Source organism: Sebastes fasciatus, chromosome 11, assembly GCF_043250625.1.
Source record: "Sebastes fasciatus isolate fSebFas1 chromosome 11, fSebFas1.pri, whole genome shotgun sequence".
Lineage (NCBI taxonomy): Eukaryota > Metazoa > Chordata > Actinopteri > Perciformes > Sebastidae > Sebastes > Sebastes fasciatus.
The window spans coordinates 4,851,227-4,866,943 of NC_133805.1; the positions used below are offsets into that span (position 1 = coordinate 4,851,227).

A 15,717-nucleotide genomic window follows, 5' to 3' on the forward strand; every position below is an offset into this window, starting at 1 on the left:
ACTCACTCCGGAGGATGACATCGAACACTTTCTGACAACGTTTGAAAGAATGGCCACTGTCTGCCGTTGGCCAAAAGAGGAGTGGGCCATTCATCTTGTTCCTCTGCTCACAGGTAAGGCACGTAGTGCCTATGTTCTCATGGACATCACAGACTCTGAAGAGTATGAAAAGGTTAAAGAGGCTATTCTAGCTAAATATGAGATCACAGCCGACACCTATAGAAGGCGGTTTCGTGCACTGAACATTGATCAAGGAGAGACCCCACGTGAACTGTATGTTCGACTGAAGGACATGTTTAACAAATGGATCAAACCACAGAGCTCTACGGTGAAAGACATGGCCGAGCTGATGATTCTGGAGCAGTTTTTGAGGATGGTGGACCCGGAGTTGGAGGTCTGGATCCGTGAACGGGACCCAAAGTCTGCAGAAGATGCCGCCCGGTTTGCAGAGGTTTTCCTGTCAGCCAGAACTGGGAGCAGAAGAACCACCTTCGGCCGGGACAGCTACTTCACCGGGCGCAGTAAGTCCAATGGGGGTGAAAGGGGTGGTCAAACTCAGTTTAGGCCTCAGAACAATGCTAGGCAGTTCCCTCCCAGTAAACCTAACAGTAACAAGCCCTTTTCCAGCTCTAAGCAGGACATCCGCTGCTATCAGTGTAATGCCTTAGGTCACACTCAGTATACATGCCCCGCAACCAGACAGAGTAAGCCTTCCCTTTTGTGTACAGTACCCAGACCCGCTAACCCAGTCTCTGTGCAGGCAGAAGCGCTCACAACACCGGTGTTAGTGAATGGTCAGTGTGAGAAGGCCCTCTTAGACTCTGGCAGTTTTCAGTCTGTGGTGCTGTCCAGCATAGTTCCTAGAGAACTGTGGAGTGAGACCACTGCCAATATTAGTTGTGTACACGGTGATGAGAAAAAGTACCCCACAGCTGAGGTTTATCTTACGGTTGGTGGCCAGACTTACCTGCTGCCAGTAGCGTTAGTGCCCAGACTACCATATCCTGTTATCCTTGGCCAGGATGTCCCCACACTGTTAGATTTGATTCAGCAGGCAAAAGGTAAGAAGCAAGTTACCAGTGAGGGACATGTAGAGGGCACTGTTGAGGCACCAGTTCAGGAGGTTGAGCAGCAGTTACAGCTCCAACCGGCAGTTAAAGCATGTAACGTGGTCACAACTAGAGCACAGAAGGCAAGAAATACACTTGAGGAGTTACCATTTTACCAGGTTGAGTTGGAGGCAGGTCCAGTCAAGCAGCTGAAGTCCAGAGCTCAGAGAAGGAGGGAAAAGGTTTTGGCTACGGCCAGGGAAGAGTTTGAGGGAGTACCTAAGCCCAGCCATCCTTTAGATTTTCACATTCCCCCCGACATAGCAGCAATACAGCGAGCTGATCCAACGCTAAAATCCTGGTTTGACAAGGTGACAGAGGTCGAAGGTGAGAAACAGGGAAAGGTAGACTGTTTAGCTGATGCTAGCTATGTGGTTAAGAGGGGCATTCTCTACCAGCGTCAGGGAAAGGATGAAGCCTTAGCTTTGCCACAGAGCCTTACACAGAAAGTCATGGAACTAGGGCATTCTATCCCCTGGGCGGGTCACCTAGCATTTCAAAAAACCCTCAGCAGGATTGGCAGGAGATTCGTTTGGCCGGGCATGTACACCCGGGTTAAGAATTTTTGCGCTTCATGTGAGACGTGTCAGCTAACTTCATCTAAGGGTGTAGCCCGAGCCCAGCTTCAGTCACTGCCCATTATTGATACACCATTTGACCGAATAGGCATGGATGTAGTGGGGCCCCTTGAGAAAAGTTCTTCAGGAAATCGGTACATCTTGGTAATTTGTGATTATGCCACCCGTTACCCAGAAGTCTTTCCCCTCAGGTCTGTTAAAGCCAGGCAGGTTGCCAACTGTCTTATACAGCTATTTTCAAGGGTAGGCATACCTAGAGAGGTCCTGACAGACTGTGGGACAAACTTCCTGTCCAAACTACTGCAGCAAGTTTATCAGTTGTTAGGGGTGAAGGGTATTAAGACCACCCCATACCACCCCCAGACGGACGGCCTGGTGGAAAGATTCAATCAAACACTTAAGAACATGCTGCGAAAGTTTGTCTCCCACACAGGCTCTGATTGGGACCAATGGCTGCCATACCTGCTGTTTGCCTACCGGGAGGTGCCACAGGCTTCAACGGGATTTTCGCCCTTCGAGCTTCTCTATGGTCGCCAGGTGAGGGGGCCACTGGACCTCCTGAGAGAGCACTGGGAGAATCCAATTGCAGATCAGGAGAATGTTGTTGCCTATGTCGTGAAGATGAGAGAGAGGCTGGAACAGATGACGGCTCTAGCACAGGAGCACATGAGGACGGCGCAAGCCAACCAGAAGACCTGGTATGACAGAAAGGCCAGAGACAGGATATTTCATCCAGGGCAGCAGGTGATGCTGTTGCTCCCAACCAGTGACTGTAAGCTGTTAGCCAAATGGCAGGGGCCTTACCAAGTCACCAAGCGCCAGGGTAAGGTAACCTATGAACTACACATGCCTGACAGATTGAAGAAACATCAGTGTTTTCACGTGAACCTGTTGAAGGAGTTTCAGGTGCCTTCACTGCCGATCCAGCAACCTGCCCAGCAGCAACTCTTCATCCGTGCTCTCGATGAGGAGGAAAACAGAGAGCAGTCGTTCCCCACCAACTCTGAGCCGACTTCAGCGGATGTGTCCCATCTCCAGCCAGCCCAGCAGAGGGAGATAAAAGCCTTGCTGGATCCAGAGCTTTTCCAAGAAAAACCTGGCTTCACAACTCTGGTCCAGCACAAGGTCCATCTGAAGGGAGAGGCTGCTCCCCGCCGGAAGAGCTATAGGATCCCTGAACGTTTGGTACCAGAGTTCAAGAAGGAGATTGAACTGATGTTGCAGCTGGGAATAATTGAGACATCAACCAGTGAGTGGTGCAGTCCTGTTGTGTTGGTACCTAAAAAAGATGGCTCACTGAGGTTCTGTATTGACTTCAGGTACCTCAATGCAGTCTCAAAGTTTGAAACCTACCCAATGCCCCGCATCGATGAGTTGCTGGAAAGAGTTGGGAGGTCCACGTTCATCACCACGCTTGACCTGAGTAAGGGGTACTGGCAGCTGGCCCTGGCACCTGAGTCCAGGGAGCTGACAGCATTCAAGACGCCCTATGGCATGTTTCAGTTCAGGGTGATGCCGTTTGGTCTCCATGGGGCGCCAGCAACCTTCCAACGACTCATGGACCAAGTGTTGAGGGAGGTGCCACAGTTTGCAGCCGCCTACTTGGATGATGTTGTCATCTTCAGCCAGACATGGGAGGAACATATGGCTCACCTGCAACGGGTCCTCCACCTGATCAAGACAGCCGGGCTAACCATCAATCCAAACAAGTGTGCTTTTGCACGGGAACAGGTGGAGTACCTGGGCCATGTCGTTGGACAAGGGGTGGTCAAGCCTCGAGTGGGGAAGGTGGATGCCATTCACTCGTATCCGGTGCCCACCACCAAGAAGAAGGTGCGTGCCTTTATGGGGCTGGTGGGTTGGTACAGCAAGTTCATCCCCCACCTTTCTGAGAGGGCAGCTGTCCTTACTGACCTCACCAAGGCCTCAGCCCCAAACAGAGTGAGATGGAATGAAGAGTGTGACAGGGCCTTCAAGGATCTCAAGAGTGCCATCACAAGTGAGTCTGTTCTACACACTCCTGACTTCTCTCAGCCATTCACACTGCAGACGGATGCTTCTGGTGTCGGCCTTGGAGCAGTGCTGCTACAGGAGGCTGAGGGGGAGAGGCGTCCTGTATTGTTCCTGAGCCGCAAACTCCTGGACCGGGAGACAAGGTACTCCACAGTGGAGAAGGAGTGTTTATTTTTTATTATTATTATTATTTTTTATTTTTTTTTTGCTACTTAACTTACTGTTTTCTTAATGGAGCTTCCCAGTAAAAAGTATTTCACACGATTGTACTTGCAGTGTAGTTATTATTTTGCCATTTTTATTCTTTAAAAGTCACCAGAATGCAGAAAGCAAAGTCTCTGAAACTCAAATTGTCCTGGGGACGACCCCCAGACCTCCCTGCTTTTATTTTGAAAGAGTGTATTTCACCGGTGTCTCTGACTGTTAGTAAGCCACGACTTAGGGTGTGTTTTTTACTGAGTAACACTGTATTCCCCGGTGTCAGACTTGATTTTAACTTATAACATTAATAGCGTTATTAATTACATTAAATTACATTAAATCCATGCTCTGCTTTATAACGATGTTCACCGATGTTTCTGACCACAATTAACTGCGACTTGGGTGTGTTTTTTCAGGGTGATAAACCCACTGTAGACTACCTGCTTAGATCAGAGCATGTCTGTATGATGGAGGAAGATCCTGATCCTGAAAGTCTATAAAAGATAAACTCCGACCCCGTTGTTGTGACGTGGCCTCTAGTAGTAGCAGCAGCCGTGTGTGTATCTGGAGTGACATCCACCTGGGCCTCGCATGGCTTTCACACTCTGTTTCCAAAACAACCAACCACACGGCTTGATCTTGTGTGAGAGTCTATGATGACAAGGATGCTGTCTCTGTAGCCTGGTTTTCCACCGTTGCTAGGTAACAGTGTGGGGGTTTGCCCACATGACAACACAGAGCCTCAGAAGCTGTGTAAGGGTGTGTGTGTATGTGTGTGTGTGTGTGTGTGTGTGTGTCATGGCAGAGAAACAGCGCTGTCTTTCAGCGAAGCAGGCACACGCTTACTGACTCCCGACACGTTTCCTCCTCTCTTTCCTCCTCTCCATCTGTGGAAACCAGCCTGGCCAGTTTAGGTGTTTTAAGACTTTTACGGGAGAGTTTCTGAGCTGCTTTTTCCTGGAAGAAAAGAACGTGGAACTAAACGGCCCCAAAAATATATACTGAAGTCAAATCCTTTCTCGCTTAAAGCCCCGCTCCAGTCTATTTTGGCTTTTCTATATTTCATATTTATTTGGGTCATTTCCTGACTAGGTTGATTAGCCACACTGTTTGCCAATTTTGTGCTCAAAAAAAGAAGGTTGTTGGTAAAATGTGAATATGACGTATGACTATAGTAGAAGCTGCAGGTCAAAGGTCATCCTCCAAGCTGCAGGCGAACTCATGCTCGTTTGAGTCTGAGCAGTAAACTGATAAATCAGTTTATCTTTCAGTTTGTCTTCTAGTTAGTTAGCTAGTTAGGTGTAGTTAGCTAGCCCAACTTGTTGCATTAGCTAACTGAGGGTTTTCTTTTTCTTTTTTAGTTTCCTCCACCTTACTTTAGTGTGTTTATTTTCACAATTTCATTTGTGTGCACGGTGAACGGGTGAAATCAACGCAGTGAATCGCTCTCTTCTTTACCGTCTCCTCCTCCTGCTGGAGATAAATTAACGGAAAGTAGTCGATGCCGTTTTGGAGGTGTACACACACCTGGTATCCTCAGAGCTAAACTAACTCTCTTCTGCTCCGCTGCTAACTCGTTTCGCCGTGCACACACACTCCCACAACACTAGTTTTCGCCCAGACATCACATTCCTGCTTTTTTTGTGCTTCTGTGGAGTTTGTGTTAGAATCTGAGTTGTCAGCTGATTAGACTGTTGTCAGGCTATTAAATAGGCGTTATCAGTCGCTATAAGCCTAAACCTAAAGAAGTTGTAGTTTTGTTGCCTAAAGCCTTCAAAACGTGACGTTTCAATTAGTTTTATAACATGTTAGAATGTGTTGCTTTTAAGCTTCACTTTCACTTTTACAACGTAGTAGGCCCCTACTGACCCACATCGATGGTGCTTAGAACGACTAATAACGCCTATTTAATGGCCTGATAACAGTTGAATCAGGTGAGGTGGGAGCTGGTCGTTTGTTGGCATTAGCGGACTCCATTTCTAACCGAACGTAGCTATGGTTGCACACTGTTAGCCCTGTTAGTGGAGCTGAAAATAAAGGCACTCGCGAGCGCACGTGGCGTCACATCCGTTGGATTTTCACAGAAAAACAGGCCTGGCTTCTTCACGTTAAAAGCAGTCTACAGGCTGACAGAGGAAACCCAGAAAGTCATGAAAGGTCTCATTATTTTTAGGTTAGGTTACAACCTGTTGATTAAAACACGTGTTTAAAAACGTGCATACAGTCCCTTTAATATTTCACCTTTTCTGTACAAGGCAAAGGCAACAACATCTGAATCTTTCTTAGTGAGCTGGTCACCCGAGTCTCTTTAAATGTGCGTTATTATCAGTCGTTATAAATAGATGTAGCTTATTTGTGACATTTTTTTTCAAGACAGACATGAGGCAGACGTCACTGGAGAATCTACCAAATCTAATCTAGCAACCATTAGTCGTAACTATCACAACCACAGACATCACAAAAAGCCAGAGTGCCCACTGTTCGTTAACCTTTCCATCCCTTTATACCAGGGACTTCCTCCCCCCCTCCCACCCCTGTGTGTGTGTCTCATACAGTAATTGATTTTCACAGCCGAGTGTGAAGTCGGTTACATTTTCACTTTGCAGCGTCTAACCTCTTTGATTAGATAGAGTTCAGAAAACACACAAACCAATCCCCAAGGAGCCACATGGGATCACATTTGCTTCGGGTCCAGGCAGCTCCAGAAGCGTGCAGACAGCCGTACACACACCCACACGTGGTGATGAACTGGGACTACAGACAGAAGAGGGCAATATGATGAATGAAATCACTCGTATCAGGAGAGTTAAATAAGAAGACCTGCGTGGATAAATAATGATCTATGAAAAAAGCTTTAACTGTCAGTCAAGGCTACAGCAAGGTGTTGGTAGGTGTTGGTAGGTGTTGGTAGGTGTTGGTAGGTGTTTTTAAAAGTTAGAGCCAGGCTACCTGTTTCCCCTCTGCTTCCTGTCTTTATGCTAAACTAAACTAAGCATGAGTCCAGCTCAGTACTTTATAATGCACGTTTAATACTCATGGTTTTGAGATGTTGAGCAGTCACATCGATTTCATTTTCAGGTGTACTTTTCAGATACTTTGTTTGGGTGTTATGGAGCAAAGAAGGCTGCAGGGATGACGTATTTTTGTAGACCAACCAGGAAGTTAGCATCGCCCTGGGTTCCCTCAACAAATATCCAATGGGATTTTTCCATTGGGTTTTGGATTATTGCAGAAAATAAACTCTGTGGCAAACGTACGTTTATGATACTTACACATTTTGTTCTGCATAAGATGATCTCTGCAAATGAACACCACTTTTATGATTTTTGGAGTGTGAATGCAATCGGCAGAAGTAAAAAAACTAACGTTAGGCTATAAACAAACTACACCACGGTCGCATGAGTGCGAGTATACACGACGAGGGCGTGATGACGTTTAATAATCTCATTTAGCCACTTGTTAATAATTTCATAATTGTATTCCACTATTTCCCCAATAGCTGGTAATTTAATACATTGGTAACTATTTCATTCATTTTAATAATTTTTCAGGTTTGCAAATTTCATTGTAATTACTGCCATATTACCCCAATATTTACCTCAAGATTTTTTGAAAATTACTTTATTATAAACATTATTTAATAATTATATTCCGCTATTTCCCCAATAGCTGGTAATTTACTTAATAAAATTCCCAGGAAAAGAATACAAAGTTAATTGATATGCTTTATTTCCATGTCTGCTGATAAATAGATAATAATTAGCAAATAACTTCTTTGAAATTTCTTTCAAATAAAGACTCCCTGAATCATGACATCAGGTTATATTTGTGTAGACAATAAGTCACATAAATGGTGAGATTTGTGTCTTCTATTAGTTTTCCACCTCCAATGAAGAGACGCTTCTCAAGCCTAAGGGCCCTATTTTAACCATTATACTCTATTTTATTATTTAATTATTAAATAATGTTTATAATAAAGTAGTTTTTTGATACATTTTGGGGTAAACATTGGGGTTAATTTGGCAGTAATTCCAAAGAAATTTCAAATAAGTTACTTGCTAATTATCACTTAATTACCATGAAATTTGCAGACCTGTAAAATGAAGTGTTACCACCATGCGTTTGTGTATTAAGTGTCTTCTCAGCCAGTAATTAGAAAGGAAGGATTTTCCCTGGTTTGCTGTGATAAAGGGGAAGCTGTCAATGTGGTTCAGACGAGCTGTCAGTACTGGCCCTTTAATGACTGGACTGCTCCATTCATAGTCAAAGGGGAGAACTGGCTGTCTAACAATGAGATGTACTCAAATATAATAAAATGACAAAGAGTCAGGGGCATGTACAGAACTAAATCACATTGATAATGCAGTTGTTCAGAGTGTAAACGCTTACAGTGGATGTGAAATGCAGTAGAGAGCACAGTCAGAGCCTCTCTGCTCTCCTGCTCAGCTGCATCTAACTGTCTCATTGCAGAGACTGAGCTGCTGGCTGCTGCATCAAGCTGCACAGCACTAGTGGAGCTAAAACCGGAAATACGGGATTTTATCTTTCAAAACAAAAGCATGAGAAGGGTTACATTTATAGTACTTGGAAGGAAACTGCTACTGTGTAAAAAAAATATCAAATTTCTCTATATTTTTTATTCACTACAAACCCTAAATTCTTTCACTCTAAGACGAAGATATATTTTTATAAATATTAGATTTTTCTTTTACTTTGCATGCATTTTGGAACTTGTTTGAAGGTTAAAATTTTAAATTGTAGCGGGTAGTTTTAAAGCTAGAAGATATTGGTATCATATGAAACTATAAAAACCTAAGGAATCCAAATAAGAGAAATAAGAAAAAAAAAGTTTCCAAACAAGCTGCCATGCTGGTTCCGGTTTGAAAGCTGGGAGCAGCAGCCCAGGGAGGGAAAGCGTTCGTCCAATCAGGTGCCTTGTGTCTCATGGCAGCCAATCAAACGTCCAATACTGGGAAGCGAAGCGATCCCTCTCGATAAAGAAAACGCCCCCGTGGACCCGTACCATCACGTTGGCCGCTCCATATTTGCATAAAGTTGAGGTCTAGGCTACTTTGTGCAAATCAAGTGCGTCTGACGCGACTCGCCGTCTCTGGAAACGACTGAGAAACTTTTAAACTAATCTCGATCTGCAATAAAGACATATTCAGCAACTGCATGGCTTATTTCTCGCATAAAATATTTTCAGAAACACATTTCGGTGAACTATCTTCGTGAAATAAGAGAAAAACGAGCCACCATGCTGGTTCCGGTTTGAACGCTGGGAGCAGCAGCCCACAGAGGGAAAGCATTCGTCCAATCAGGGCCCTTGTGTCTCATGGCAGCCAATCAAACGTCCAATACTGGGAAGCAAGGTGGTCCCTTGCGATAAAAAACGCCCCATCACGTTGGCCGCTCCTCATTTGCATAAAGTTGAGGTCTAGGCTACCTTATGCAAAACATTGGTGTCCGACGCGCCTCGCCGTCGCTGGATACCACTGAGAGACTTTTAAACTAATCTCGATCTAAAATAAAGACAGATTCAGCAACCGCATGGCTTATTTCTCGCATAAAATGTTTTCAGAAACACATTTCGGTGAACTATTTTTGTGAAATAAGAGAAGAAAGTTTCCAAAACGAGCCGCCATGTTGGTACCATCACGTTGGCCGTTCCTCATTTGCATAAAGTTGAGGTCTAGGCTACTTTATGCAAAACATGGGCGTCTGACGCGACTCGCCGATCCAAAATAAAAGTTGATTCACCTAAAAAAAAAAAATAATCCGCTGAGTTACAGACGTTACAGACTGAGTTACAGAAGTCTCTTTCCCGATGTGAGTCTATGGAGGAAAAAAATCTTTTTGGGACCAATGACATCACAAATCTGCCTTTTATTGTGAAAGTTGTAACCGGAAGCGTCCGTTGTGTTGCCTGGCAGCCTGACAGAGAGCTGCTGGCTGCGAACAGGATGCTGTCAGGCCGACAGACGCATCAACCTAACGGAGAGAGACCGCAGCAGCATCCTTTGTTTTCTGGAGCTGGACATCCAGGTAAGGACGGCTACCTATCAGCAGAAGGGCTGCTGTAACTCAGCTGCCTGTCACACCTATAAAACACTCAAACTGTTACTGAAGCTGTAGACGATACGCAGGACCTGTTTTTCCCCTCCTCCTTCATTCCCAGACATGTTAGTTGTAAATATGTCTTATTGTTCGGCACTCTGCTGCAGCCAAAACACACATTTCATCCAACGTGTGTGTTTAGCTGAAGAAGCTAATGGCAGCAGTGGTCAGCTTGTTTGAGTTGTGCTGTGGTTGCAGCGCTACAGAGCTAGCAGGGACACACTCTCTCTCTCTCTGTGTGATGTGTGATGCATCCCCATGGTATGCTGGCTGGTTGGTCGGTTGGTTGGTTGGTTTGTCGGTTGGTTGGTTGGTCGGTTGCTCGGTTGGTTGTGCTGCTGCTGTGTGATGCATCCCCATGGTCGGCTGGCTGGTTGGTCGGTTGGTTGGTTGGTTTGTCGGTTGGTTGGTTGGTCGGTTGCTCGGTTGGTTGTGCTGCTGCTGTGTGATGCATCCCCATGGTCGTTTGGCCGGCTGGTCGGTTGGTTGGTAGGTTGGTTGGTTGGTCGGTCGGTTGGTCGGTTGGTTGGTTGTGCTGCTGCAGTGTGATGCATCCCCATGGCTGGTTGGTTGGTTGGTCGGTTGGTTGGTTGTGCTGCTGCTGTGTGATACATCCCCCCATGATCGGTTGGTCAGTTGGTTGGTTGGTTGGTTGGCTGGTTGGTTGGTTGTGCTGCTGCTGTGTGATACATCCCCATGGTCGGTTGGTGGTTAGTTGGTTGGTTGGGTTGGTTGGTTGGTTGTTGGTTGGTTGGTTGGTTGGTTGGTTGGCTGTGCTGCTGTTGTGTGATACATCCCCATGGTCGGTTGGTGGTTAGTTGGTTGGTTGGGTTGGTTGGTTGGTTGTTGGTTGGTTGGTTGGTTGGTTGGTTGGTTGGTTGGCTGTGCTGCTGCTGTGTGATACCTCCCCATGGTCGGTTGGTTGGTTGGTTGGTTGGTTGGTTGTGCTGCTGCTGTGTGATACATCCCCATGGTCGGTTGGTGGTTAGTTGGTTGGTTGGGTTGGTTGGTTGGTTGGTTGGTTGGCTGTGCTGCTGTTGTGTCGGTGGAGGTTCGGCATTGCATTACTCCATCATTAGCGCACGCACGCACGCACGCACGCACGCACGCAGGTATAGTGTTTGGTGTCAACTGCTAACGTGCAGCTCCTGCCACGTGCAATCTGCATTTCGCAGCTGGACACAGTCAGTGTGTGTGTGGTAACAACAGCTGCTCCTCTTGTGTAATGAAGGGATTATTACATGTGCAGAGGACATATGATCAATTATTATCATGAGGCCTCTCTCGTGCCCTTCTTTTGAGACATTCATTATTTCTATACCGTGCTTATGTGTTGAATATAACCAAAAAGTATGTGTGTTCATTGCTACACAGCAAATCTGGTTGCAGGTAGTTTTCTAGACTAGAATCACTGTGGTAAGTGTGGAAGGAGCTGGTTAATAGGGCCCCAGCGGCTCATTTTTTCCCTGGGAACCGATCCAGCCATGCTCTGTCTGTCCCCGTACAAGGTTTGGATGCACACTGTCTTCTCCATCATTTTCCCTAAGCTGTCACTGACTGGAAGGGTACGCCCTATCACGCAAATAGTTGCCATTAGTTTAATTCACTGTGATGACAACTAGGAGCTATGGGACACATGTACAAGTACAAAACAAAAACTCCACCTTGAAAACTGGCAGTTGTGCACCATGCTGGTGGGGTCCGTCCCTGGAGGTACAGCTCATATTGTTAATGTCATCAGTATAACAAAACTGGAGCTGGGAGATGCTCCAATGTCATTTACATCTATTGTTTGGGAGCATTGTGTTTTTCTCAGGAAGTTGCGGTGACATTGAACGGAGTGCCAACATTGTTCAACCGAAGTTGGTTATGTGTCTGGAAAACACTCACAACATGCAACACCCATTTGTGATGGCATCACTTGAATGCGTCCATTATACACCAACATCATCTCGTGTGCTGTTAGTCAGTCTGTTGGGACTGCATCAAGCCAAGTCCTCCAGGGTTAGTCCACTCTTTTAAAGTCACCAGAATGCAGGAAACAAGGGCTGTGGTCGAAAAGTCAAAAAATGAAGTCCTAATCTCTTTTTCCTAACCACTTTTCCTTGACCTCGGTGGAGAACGTAAATTTATTCTCATAATATTACCAGTTTTTTCTCGTAAACTTCTGACTTTATTCTCACAATACTAAGACTTTTTTTCTCGTAAACTTCTGACTTTATTCTCATAATACTACGACTTTTTTCCCGAAGGAGGACCCCCAGACCTCCTATACTTTGGTTTTGAAATCCTCCCTATTTTTAAGGTCTCAAGGTTGGCAAGTATAACTGTCACATCAAGAATAAGTAGGATGTGCACAGGATTATCAAAAGACTGGAGACAAAAGTCAACAAAGCACATAACAGAGGCCTTACCGTCCTTATCATATCAGTTAATAGTGCTGTAGTTCTGCTGTATACTTCCAAACAAATGTTCAATGAAATCAGCTCAAACCAGTTGACAGTAGGGCTGGGACGATTCACCTACCTGCTGATTCTTGGGTGCTGGTTTGATTCGATATGTATTGTGATTAGATATTACAATTTATTGCAATTTTTGTCAACTTTTTTTAACACTAAACCATGGGAAAAAGTTGAATCATACACTTCTAGGGACTTTTACTTTGGAAAATATCATAATTAAACAGTAAAGAAGTCAAATAGATCAGTCATTGTCAGGCAATATTTATTACGTTTTTTCTAGCAAAGCAAAAATCAAAGAATAAAAACATTTCCCTCACAAATTACTGGTATTTTCTTTTTTATTTATAAGGGACATGTAATGTTTTATACTTCTGCTGAATATAATCCAATCAATCTTATTTTACAGTTCCCTTTGTTAACACCTTATTTTGAAAACCGGACGTAGTCACACACGGATTATATTCAGCAGAAGTATAAAACATTACATGTCCCTTATAAATTAAAAAGAAAATACCACTAATTTGTGAGGGAAATGTCGTAGCTGGACATTTCTTTATAAATAATTCCTGACAATGACTGATATATTTGACTTAAGGACATCTCTGACTACATACATGCTGAAAATCAAACATTCTTACTGTATTAATTTAGATATTTTCCCAAAGTAAAAGTCCCTAAAAGTGTAAGATTCAACTTTTTCCCATGGTCTAGTGTTAAAAAAGTTCACAAAAGTTGTAATAAATCATAATATTGAATCACAATACTTGTAAAACCGCAACACATATCGAATCGTGAGATATATGTATCGTCCCGGCCCTATAAAGCAGCTTTTATTTAACCAGATGTTTGTTTTAAAACATGCTTTTTACACGTGTTAAACCTTGTTAAGCTGGGCTTGGTTAAGTTATTGCACAGCCCAGACCTTAACCTCACGTTGCCTCTCTTCTCTTCGCTGTTTGGCAGTCTGTAAAAAACTTAACTTGAGTCCGTCCGTGCAGTCGATAGCACAGCAGCACCATTTTCTCTCTGTTTTCCAGGTTGTGTATTCACTCAGATGGGAGTGAGGTGACCTTACATGCTGTCTGATCTGTCGAGGGTTTTGGTTATTGAGGCCCCTTCGACCTAGTTATAGAGTCGAGGAAAAGTCATGGAATTTAGCGTCAGGGCTCCAGTGAGAACCTTGCTGACAGTGCACTGCTTCTGCCTGCAGTCTTGATGAGTAATGCTGGATAATTTAGTCTGTGCAAACACCACCAGTCAGGCTTTTTCCTGGCTCTGACTGGAGCCTCGGCGTTAGGCCCAGGGCTGCAGCGTCCAGGAACACGACAGGGATTTCATCACACTTTTTGCAATATTGAGGGGTGAAATATATCAAGAGTATTATAACACTTGACTGGGTAATAAAGCACACTGTTTCCTCATGTATACAGGGCCTTTATACGGCGTGTGGGCCTTTCAGACACAACGCAACAACAGCACGCTGAATCTTTAGAAAGTTTAGCTGTGAGGTTGTCAGCTGTGTGGCTGCCCGGCGTAACGTTAGCGAGTGTCCGACAGACCGCGTGTGTGTGGCGGCGGTGAGTGTAGGGTTGTCGGTGGCGTTGTAGCTGTGAACGTAGCTCAAGCAGTGTGTGTACAGTTAATATGTTGGTGAATAAATGCTACAACTCAAGCGATTAACTATTTGAATCGATTGACAGCCCTATTAGAAGTATTATCTGGGCCAGTCTTTCTCTGCTGTTAGAAATGTAATGCTATTCCTGAATCTTATTGTAGCATTGATCAACTCTACAATCAATCATGAAGTGATTATAATCGTATGTTTGATCAGGTTCCACAGTTTACATACTGTTGTTTTCCAGGATTAAGTTAGGTCGCCAGTGTGAGTTAGAGAGGCTGTGTGTGTGTGTGTGTGTGTGTGTGGTTGGTCATGTAATGCATCATTTGAAGTGTGTGTGTCAGTGTGTTTAAACTGAGCATGAATAATGAATAGTGTGTAGGCTGAACTAGGCCCCACTTACATTACTACACTTGGTCTGACCTCACAGAGATGGAAGCTTGGTTCAGCCTGCAGAAACCAGGCTAAGGTTCGGGGACTGGAGCGCCGTTTTACTTTCACTTTGCAGATCTATAGCGTTTATTTCTGCGGATCCCAGGATACGTGGGCGTCAGTAGAGCTGCACGATTATGGCCAAAATGCTAAATAAATGCTTAAATAAACACAGAGCGCTGCTTTCACTTCCACGTTGTGCTTCATTCCAACCGTCAAAAATTAAAAATGTTATTCTTTCACTTTGTTATTGTCATCTTTGTCATTAAATATTTGCTGTGATTAAAACAAAATCTTGGCATTAGTACTTCTAATTCTATATTAGAAGCTGTTTAGAGGTAGTGTTAGGAAGTTAAACAGGTCATATTCTTCTCTATTATCTATTTTATATTGCTGTGAAAACATCTCCTTCAAACAACTATATTAATCAAGTTTCTCACCAAAAACTACTTTTACAAGATTACATTTGAACGCATCACGATAGCGTTATAATTTACCATCAGCCATCATGTGGCAGCTGCACATGCGGGCTTTATGACCTAGACTGCAGCCAGCCACCACGGAGCGATCCAGATGTTTTGGCTTCACTTTTGGGGAGCTGTCATGTCGTCCATCTTTATACTGTATACAGTCTATGGTCTAGACTAGACTAGACACAAAGGTGACGGGGCTCCTAGACTTTGAAATGACGTACCTGATGAGAGCAGGGCTGCAAACTCTGTATCTTCTTTTAAATCATTTTTAAAAAACACCTTTTCATAGTAGCTTTTTATTTATTTTTATTCTGATTTAGTTTAACTGTTGTGTGAATATGTTGTTTCAATTTGTCTCATTGTGAAGCACTTAGTTTGAAAAGTGCTATATAAATAAAGTCTACTAGTAGTTGTAGTAAGGCTGCACAATTAATCAAACATTAATCACGATCATGATTTTGGCTTCTGACAATTAAATGAACATGATCGACTATAGACATTTAAAATGTGTGCTCCGCTCATAGAAATCTCTGCTGCATATCAAATCAAGCGCTTCCTAAACTAATAGCCAGCCACCAGCCGGCGATCCAGATGTTTTAGCTTCACTTTTGGGTATAGATATAATCTATACAACCAATGTGTTTATGATTAAACGTGAGTGTAAAATTGTTTATCTAACCTCTTATTGTTGCTCTCAAAGTGCAGCAGATTGGT

General features: G+C 44.1%; 1 protein-coding gene across 1 annotated transcript in view; it reads left to right on the top strand.

Moving 5' to 3' along the window:
- Positions 1-9,763: 9,763 nt before the first annotated feature.
- Positions 9,764-15,717, top strand: part of fam110b (family with sequence similarity 110 member B) — a 41,011-nt gene continuing 35,057 nt past the window's right edge. Inside the window, exon 1 of the mRNA XM_074650105.1 lies at positions 9,764-9,946. The gene's annotated coding sequence lies outside the window, so the exon portion shown is untranslated. The remainder of the gene's footprint in view (positions 9,947-15,717) is intronic.